The sequence below is a fragment of the Chrysochloris asiatica genome, unplaced genomic scaffold (genome assembly GCF_000296735.1).
Source record: "Chrysochloris asiatica unplaced genomic scaffold, ChrAsi1.0 scaffold00214, whole genome shotgun sequence".
NCBI classification, from domain to species: Eukaryota; Metazoa; Chordata; class Mammalia; order Afrosoricida; family Chrysochloridae; genus Chrysochloris; species Chrysochloris asiatica.
Window position 1 is genome coordinate 1669419 of NW_006408732.1, and position 10010 is coordinate 1679428.

Genomic DNA, 10010 nt, shown 5'->3' on the forward strand with positions numbered 1-10010 from the left:
TTTGGAAGAAGTGCATCCAGAGTGCTCCTTAGAGGCCAAGATGGCCAAACTTCGTCTCTCATATTTCAGACATATTGTCAGGAGGGAGCAGTTGCTAGACAAGGATATCATGTTTGGTAAGGTGGAGGGTCAAAGAAAAAAAGGAAGACCCCCAAAGAGATGGATTAGCCAAGTGGCAGCACCAATAGACTCAAGCGTGGGAACAGTGGTGAGGTGGGCCCAGAATTGGACAGTGTTTTCTTCTGTTGTGCATAAAGTCACTATGGGTCGGTATCGACTCAATGACACCTAACAACAGCAACAACCCACCAGTCAATCCTTGGAAACCATATTCAAGGTCCATATGAGTCTGAACCAACTCATTAGCACTTAATAATAACAGTAAAACAACAACAAGATGACTAAGTAGCTTTGATTAATTTTAAATTTACATAATTATGGTGAAACCAACTTATGGTATTATAGATATATTAAGTCTTTTAAACTCTTACACATACTGATAGTCAATTACAGCTTACATTTTTGTGCTGTAATAATTTACAAAATTTTCCCACATTAATTATAATTCCAAAGTATACTTTATTTTGTTATAACCATTTTCTATAAATTATGTTAGTACAACAAATTAAAATACAAAATATTTTGCTTTTCAAAGAAAATGGATTAAATTTAATCTTTAACCTGTTCTTATCTGTTTCAGGTTTTTTGTGTGTTTTTTTCAAAAAGCAAATTTTCTTTTATACATGTTTTTTGACTATTTTCAGTAAAATTTCTTCATTGTGTTCCAAATTGTTTTGAATCTGTCACTCTTTATTTTAAATATTAAAGTTTTTTTTTTTTTTCAAACTAAAAATGGAACCCATAAATACCTTCTTTTTAGGCATTAGGAACATAAAGGAAAAACATATAGCTAATGAACTTTTGTTGTTAAGTGCCCTTGAGTCAACTCTGACTCATAGCTACCCTGACAAATATTATATACCTTAATTGCTTTAAAAAAAAAAAGTTTTTCTATAATACTCCCATAATAAAGAAAATTATCTTTATTCAAATTGAAATTTGGAAATCAATAACTATATTCCTAGTTTGAGAAATTTTCAACACAATTGCTCATTTGGATGATTCTGAATCCCCTCCATCACTACCAATAATGCATAATGGATACAACATGTTTTAGACAAGTGAAGGTGCCTGTATTTAATACCTTTGCTTTACCTGCACATTTCATTAGTGTCAATTTATTCAGAAATGTATGACTAGTGACTTATATCACAAATAGCAATAGCAGTTTGGAGTTCTTTCACTTATATATCTTATCACTACTAAATCAAAAAGATATAAATGACTGTATATATATATGTATAGTTCCCATTAATTTTCTTTCCTAATTTTTTCTGTAATTCTGTTAAATTTTCGAATGATTTACAAATACCAGCATAAACCAAATCCTTTCATTTAGGCAGAATAATTATGTAGATGTATTTGCTGAAGATGCATTTTATAACTGTGTAAGTTAGACTGAGATATGTGATAAAATATCAATAAAACCCAAGAATATTACTTTGACATTTTTATGTGACAGCTATTATTTCATTGCAATATCAGTTGCTTTTTTCATTACATATTACTGAATAAGCTGAGGATACACTGGTCTCATTAAAAGCTTATGTCTTACAACATTTTCCTCTTTATTATTCAAAATATTAAATTTAGAAATTGAATGCTTTTCAGGAATAAACTATGAATTCTTAAGTAGAAATCTTTCCTTTTCTTTTTTTATTGGATTTCCCAAAATTAAAAAATTTTACTTTAACACAGATGAAATAGAATTGTCTGCATTTACAAGAGAAACTTCTGTTTTATAAGAAATAAACTAGTTTCAACTGTGAATTTCATATAAATTTAATTTTTTACTTTGTTTTGAGCAGTCAGATGATAATTTGGTAGCAGATTTCTCTGCAAAATGCAATGATTTTAATTGTGTTTCTCTTCTTTTCTGCTTTCTGAATTTTCTTAAGCTTTCAGTCCAATTATAAACTCCTTATGCTTGTATTACTTCTTCTCCATAATTGAATTTTTGCTTTCAGCAACATAATGCCATATGCTTTAGGTTACCATATTTTTCAAATTTCTTGGGACATACCCAGAATATTTCTATTGTCCAGCCATGCAACCAGATTGTCCTTTTTCTGGTTTTTCTTTTTTAATTTAAATAAGTAAAGTGCTATTATTAATAAGTTCATAAAATAATTCAAGATGTCTTATACCTCTATCTTTTATACCAATTCTTGCTATGATCTTACCTAGTAGTGTATAAGAAGTATGTGTAGTAAATTGTGGTTAATTCTGAAAGCTCATCAGCAATTATAAATCTCTTTCCATTATTTTCTACATGAAATCAACAAACAGCTCTCTTTCAAGGGCAGTGCACTAAGTATTTACAGGTAAAATGGAAGATAAGGCAAAACTCCAACAGCTAGAGATAGCTAAATCCTTCTGATTGTGGGATGTAGGGAACAAAATATTTGGCATTGCTTCCCCCTGACATTCTATCCAATTGTTCTGTGGCCCACAACACAACCTGGGTGATACATGAAGCCATCAAATTTCCGGAAGGTGAAATCAGAGAGAATATACACATTAGTTGTGCATACAATTATCATGTACTTAATGGTCCTGGGTCAGAACCGACTCGATGGCACTTGACAACAACAACAATGGTCCTGGTGTGGTGCTGTAGGATAATCACTGGACAGATAACCACAAGATTGGCAGTTCAAACCACCAGTTGCCCTACAGACACTCTATACAAGGTTGCTATGAGTCAGAACTGACTCAACGGCACTTAACAACAACAACAACAACATGTAAAGAGAACAAGAATGATAAAACATTATTACAAGAAACCAAAAGAAGCCCACATAATTGGAAAAAAATACCATGCTCATGGAGAGGAAAAATCATCATTCTGAAATAGTACTCAAAGTTATCTGCAGATATAATGCAATCCTGATCCAGATTTCATCATAATTCTTTAACGAAATGGAGAAACTAATCACTAAGTTGATATGGACTCAGAAAAAGCAAGGAACTAATAAAGAAGGAGTAAGATGGTTCCATATGATAAGCACTGGACTGTGAATCTCTAAGTCCATGGTTTGAACCTGCCAGCCACTCTGCAGGAGGAAAATGAGGCTTTTTGCTCCCAGAACATTTTTTAAAGTCTCAGAAACCCTATACATGGTGGCTATTAGTCAGAACCAACTCCATGGCACTTAACAACAATACCCAAAGAACACAACTTCACATTTCTCAGTCTCAAAACCCCCTACAAAGTCATCATCTTCAAAACAGCATGATACTGGTACAATGACAGACGCAGTGACCAATGCAACAGAATTTAGAACCCAGACTGAAGTACAGTGAATTCTTTAATGTGTCTTTTCTAGCCATAGTTTTCATAACTCCCATCAAATGGGTTTTTTTTCCTGATGAGTCTGAATAAGAGAAGATGGGGGAGAGATGCTGATATGTGGCAGGATTCAGTTGTGAAAGATTGTTAATAGGATTAATTATGGTTGTGAAGATTTGAAAATCTAATGAGAGGATTGGTCACTTTTGACATCCTTCTGGATATAGAAAAAGGCATCTTAGAAGCAGGAATAAGGAGGTCTTACTACCGTGAAGGAAGAAGAGTCAGTAGCGGACTGCAAATTTGGACCTTGATATTCCCACACATTGAACCTACTTAGAACAGGGACGGCAAGCTGTGATACAGAAGAGCAGTAGAAGGGTGGCTGGTCAGTGGCAGCAACAGAACTAAGATACAGAACCAGTAACACAGGCTTCTTGACCTGTAAGGGGAGGAAACTGGTTGGTACAGAAGGAGGCTTGTTTATCATCAGGCAAAATTTCCTGACCTACAGACCTAGAGCTGAGTTATTTTGGATTCAGACTTGTGACAAAGTGGAATGTACTTTGAGTATCTAGTAGAAGCAGAAAAAGAGCTTTGTTGTACTTCCTAAACAGAATAGATACCCAGGGACTACTCAGCTGAGAGTCTGGGGGTCAGAGACAGGGCTGTCAGCAAGCATGGCTGAGAATAGGCTGTCCTGACTGAAGAACTGGATCTAGAACATTTCTGATCCTGAATGGCAATCTCGATAAACATAAGCATGAGTATGGTCTGTAAGTTCTTTGTGATCATTGCAATGAATTACTGAAATAGAGAGTGCTATGGGAGGGATGGTTGGTGTCAGCATTAGTAATGAAAGTAAGAAGGTGAAGGCATTCTTTATTTCTCATAAGAATTGGTCTTGGGTTGTTACAATTGAGTTTATTTTCCCCTTGTGGACTCAGAGGAGGTCAGGTGCTGTCTCCACATTATTTTTACAAACACATAAATCCATCCACCTATGTACAGCTGACTTTAACAAAGGGCAAAAACATATTAAATGTTTAATTCTATTTTGAAACAAATTTGTTTACCAACAGTCAGAGCTGACTGCATGACAAATGTTTTTTGTTTACTTTTTCAAACATTTTATTGTGAATTCAGTGATTTGCAGAGCAGATCATCACATTTACATTCAATAAATCTTACATTTAGTTTCATTTCAATGATTGCAATCCTTTCCATATAACAGCAGTTATCCCATTTCCTCCTTAGGGTACTTATTTCCATTCCAACCTCCTTCCCTGCCCTTCTGAACTTTGTTCTCAAATAAGTGTTACCCTTTTGATCTTGAATGGTTGATCACTTCATGGTGAGCATACCTTACTAATATTGTTGTCTCCCCTATATAGCTATTTACTGCTTGGCTAAACATTGGGCTATGAAGGTGAGCTCCATTCCAGACCTGAAGGGTGGTGAATGCCATTGTTTCATGTTCCTCTGGTCTTTTTCTGAGCAGTACACCTATTATTTTCTATAATTTTAACTTTGTTTCCAACATTGTCTCACACTTTATTGGGGATCTTCCAATGTGATCCCTTTCAATGCAGGTGATAGGTAGTGATATCCAGTCATCATCTAGTTCTTCTGGTCTCAGGGTCATGGAAACTGATGCCCACATGTTGTCCATTGCACAAGCTGAATCCAGGCATCTTCAAATTTCATTGTTCTTCTTTCTTTTCTGCACATGGACAGATCAATAGTAGCACCTTAAATGACTGCTCATAAGCTCTTATGATCCCAATCGCTACTCACCATAATAGGATGATTCAATTCAAAATAAGCTAATTCAATTTCCTGTCCTCTGAAACTATGGTCCTGAGTCCATAGGCCTAGCAACACATTGCCTCAAGCAAGGTGTTTGGTAAAGTAAGAAGTTTTCGTCATTGACTCAAGCATGGCAACAGTAGTGAAATTGGCCCAAGATGGGGCAGTGGTTCATTCTGCTGTGCATAAGGTCACTATGAGTCAGTATTGACTCGATGGCACCTAACAACAACAACAATTCTCTACCACATTCGTAGGTATGTTTGCTACAAATGTAAATACCTATGTACAAGTATCCTCTGGAAAACCTTATATATTTAAGGGTAAACTTTCACCCTCCCTACCATACCCATTTGGAGTCCTGGTGTGGCGCTCTGGGTCAATGCACCAGACTGCAAAGCCATTTGAACTGCAAGGTCAACGGTTCAAGATCACCAGCTGCTCCCTGGAAACCTTATATAGGGTCACTAAGGGTCAGAACCAACTCGGCAGCACTTCACAACAATAACAACCATATCCATTCAATCTCTGCATCTGTCCCTGTATTAACCTGTAAAACACAGTTGTTGCAGGGTTATGCATATAGCATTATTTACCTTTATTCCCTTTAACACTTGCATTCCTCCATATGTCTTCATCTGCCTTCATCAAACTTCTGGCAGCCTTCTTCTTGTTATATATTGCCTTCTCCATCATCTAAGTTAATAGGTATCTAAGGAGCTCTGGTAGCATAGTGGTAATGAATCGGGCTGCTAACCTTAAGGTCAGCAGTTCAAAACTACCAGCCATTCTATGGGAGAAAGCTAAAGCTTTCTGCTCCCATAAAGATTTATCACCTCAGAATCCTTATGCAGGGTTGCTATGAGTCAGAACTGACTTCACAGCACACAGCCACCACCACCATCTCTCTCAGCCCTGGTAAATATAAAGAATGTTTCTTTTACCATGAAAACATTTTCTTCAGTTTTTACTATATTAATCTCATACAATATTTGCCTTTTTTTTTATAGATGAATTTCACTCAGTATACTGTCCTCCAGGTTCATCTATATTATGAACATTTTGTCCATTCATCATTATTCTTCAACATTGTGTGTATGTACCAAAGTTTGTTTATCCATTCTTTCGTTGATGGGCATTTAGGCTGTCTTGATTGTTTTGCTATTGTTAATAGTGCTGAAATGAACATTGTTGTTGTTGTTGTCAGGTGCCATTGAGTCGGAACCGACTCATAGCAACCCCATGCACAGCAGAACAAAACAATGTCTGATCCTGGGCCAACCTCACTACCGCTGCCACACTTGAGTCCATCAATAATGCCACCTGGCCAATCCATCTCGTTAGGGGTCTTTCTCTTTTTCTCTGACCCTCCACCTTACCCAGCATGACATCCTTCTCCAGTGACTGTTCCTTCTGGACAATATGCCCAAAGTATGAGAGACGAAGCTTAGCCATCTTGGCCTCCAAGGAGCACTCTGGCTGCACTTCTTCCAAAACAGATCTATTGGTTCTTTTGGCAGTCCATGGCACTTTCAGTATTCTCCTCCAACATCACAACTCAAAGGCACCAATTCTTGTACGATCTTCCTTATTCACTGTCCAGCTTTCGCATCCATATGAGGTTATTGAAAATAGCATGGCTTGGGTCAGGCTCACCTTAGTCCTCAAGCTGACATCTCTGCTCTTCAATACTTTAAAAAGTTCCTGTGCAGCAGATTTCCCAATGCAATTACGTCATCTGATCTCTTGACTGCTGCTTCAGCGAGTGTTGATAGTTGATCCAAGAAGAATGAAGTCCTTGACAACTTCAATCTTTTCTCCATTGATAACAATGTTGTTTATTGGTCCAGTGGTGAGGATTTTTGTTTTCTTGACATTGAGATAAAACCCATACCAAAGGCTGTGCTCTTTGATCTTCATAAGTAAATGTTTCAATTAACATGGGTGGGCATATGTCTGATCTTGTCATAGCTTTTATTTCTTGGGGATACGTACCAAGGAAAGGGGTTGCTGCATCAGCCGCTTTTGCTATTTCCAGCTTTTTGAAGAAGTGACTTACTAATTTTCACAGTAGACACCTGTTGTGGTGCTGTAGGGTAAGCACTGGATTGGGAACCACAGGTTCAAACCCACCAACTTCTCTTTGGAAATCCCATACAGGGTCTCTATGAGTTTGAAATGACTTGATGGCACTTATAAAACAACAATTTTTATTAGTGAAGATGAGCAGGTCTTTTGTCTCACATAGCAGCTGGTAGATTTAGATTGCTGACCTAACAACTAAGTGCTTAACCATTGTACCACCAGGTCTCCTTTATTGGAGTTCTAGTGTAGTGTTGTGGGCTAAAGTAGTAGACCACAAGGATGGTTTAAACTTCAGGGTCAGTGGTTCAAACTGACCAGTTGCTCTTCAGAAACCCTATCTAGGGTTGCTGTGAGTCAGAACCAACTTGATGGCATTAAAAAAAAAGAACAACAGTGGTTATGCAATTTTACAGTTCCGCCAGCAAAGAAGGAGGGGACCAATCTCTCCATACTCTCACCAACAATTTTTGTTTTTTTAAACTTTGCTATTAATATTGAAGTGAGATGAAATCTCATCATAGTTTTGATTTCTATCTCTCTATTCATTTCAAGAGTCCAGGATGGCCAAACTTCATCTCTCATACTTCGGACATATTGTCAGGAGGGACCAGTCGCAGGAGAAGGATATCATGTTTGGTAAGGTGGAGGGTCAGAGAAAAAGAGGAAGACTTCCAGTGAGATGGATTGGCAAAGTAGCAGCATCAATGGGCTCAAACGAGGCAACATAGTGAGGTTGGCCCAGGATCAGCCAGTGTTTCATTCTGTTGTGCATAGGGTCATTCTGAGTTGGTACCAACTCAATGGCACCTAATAACAGCAACAACAACCCATGTCAAGAGGAAGTATGTGATAAAGAACCAATGATACTGAAGGAAGAAGTCCAAGGTGCAATGAAGGTGTTATTAAAGAACAAGATTCCAGGTATTGATAGAATAAAAATTTAAATATTTCAACAAGCTGATGCAGTACTGGAGGAACTCACTCACTTATGCCAAGAAATCTGGAAGACAGCTACCTGGCCAACTGGCTGGAAGAGATCTATATTTGTGACAATTTTAAAGAGTAAATCATCAGATAATATCATTAATATCTCATGCAAGTAAAATTTTTTCTAAAGATAATACAAAAATGGCTGCAACAGTACATTGACAGGGAACTATCAGAGTTTCAAGCCAGATTCAGATAAGGAAGTGAAATGAGGGATATAATTTCTGACGTCAGTTGGATCTTGACTGAAAGCAGAGAATACCATAGGATGTTTACCTGTACTTTATTGACTATGCAAAGACTTTCAATTGTGTGTATCATGATAAGCTATGGACAATATTGTGGAGAATGAGTATTCTAAGTGTACACATGAGCAACCACTACATAAACCAAGAGACACTCGTTTGAACAGAACACAAGGAAACTGGATAGTTTAAAATTAGAAAAGGTGTGCTCCAGGCTTGCATTCTTTCACCATACTTATTCAATCTGTATGCTAAGCAAAAAATTCAAGAAACTAGATTATATGAAAAAAAAAAAATGCCTATCAGGATTGAAGGAAGACTCATTAACAATTTGTGATATATCAGTGATACAACCTTGCTTGCTGAAAACAAAGAGGACTTAAAATACTTACTGATGAAGATCAAAGACCACAGACTTTGGTATGGGTTGTACCTCAATTGAAATAAAACAAAGACCCTCACCCCTGCACCAATAAATAAGATCAAGATTTATATCTTTTCCCATGTATTTTTTTGTTGTTGCTCTTATGTGTCTTTGAGTTGATTACAACTCATGGTAAACTTATGCACAGGAGAAGGAAACATCATAGGACATCTTTAATTACTTTTTGTAATATTTAATAACTTTGTATAGTTGTGAAATTTTACATTTCTTGTATTTGTTCTTATTTTCTGTAATATATACAACCACACACACCATTCATAATTTCTACATGAGCAGTTAAATACGTTGGTTACATATTTCATGTTCTGTCAGCATTTTCACTATCTCTAACCATATTGTTTCATCACTATTTATCTAAGCTCTCTGCCTCTTAACATCTTCACCTGGTTTAGATGAACTGTTATCAGTTACAACATATAGAGCAATCTTTATAAGAGAGCTATGTTCATGGAAATCATTCTTTTTTAATTGAATAAACTGTAATTTGTTTAGTTTGATTAAGACTTCATGGGATGATTTTGGCCAAAGTTCTAAAGATTATTTCCATGCATTAGATTTTTGAAGATTCCCCCAGGTTTGATGGATCCATTAAGTCTGGTTTCATATGGATTTGAAGTTATGTTCCATACTTGTCTTTCTTTTGATCAGGATCCATCTGTTGAATCTTTGATCAAAATATTCAGTAATGATAGTTGGGTACCATGCATTCATTTCATCTGGTCTCAGGATAATGTAGGTTTTAGTGTATGAAGGCAATTAAACTTGAAGTCCATTTCCTTCTCTTATCCTTGGATTGCTTTCCTGCAGTTCCAGGCAAATAGATATATACATATACATAAGCATGCACACACACATATATATATATATATGTTGTTGTTGTTGTTAAGTGCCTCTCTCTCTATCTATATCTATTTATTTATACCTCTATAGATCTAGATCTAGATAGAGAGAAATAAATATATAGACATATAGATATCCTGGTGTGTGGCACTGTAGGATAAAGCACTGGTCCTCAAGGTCGGTGTGA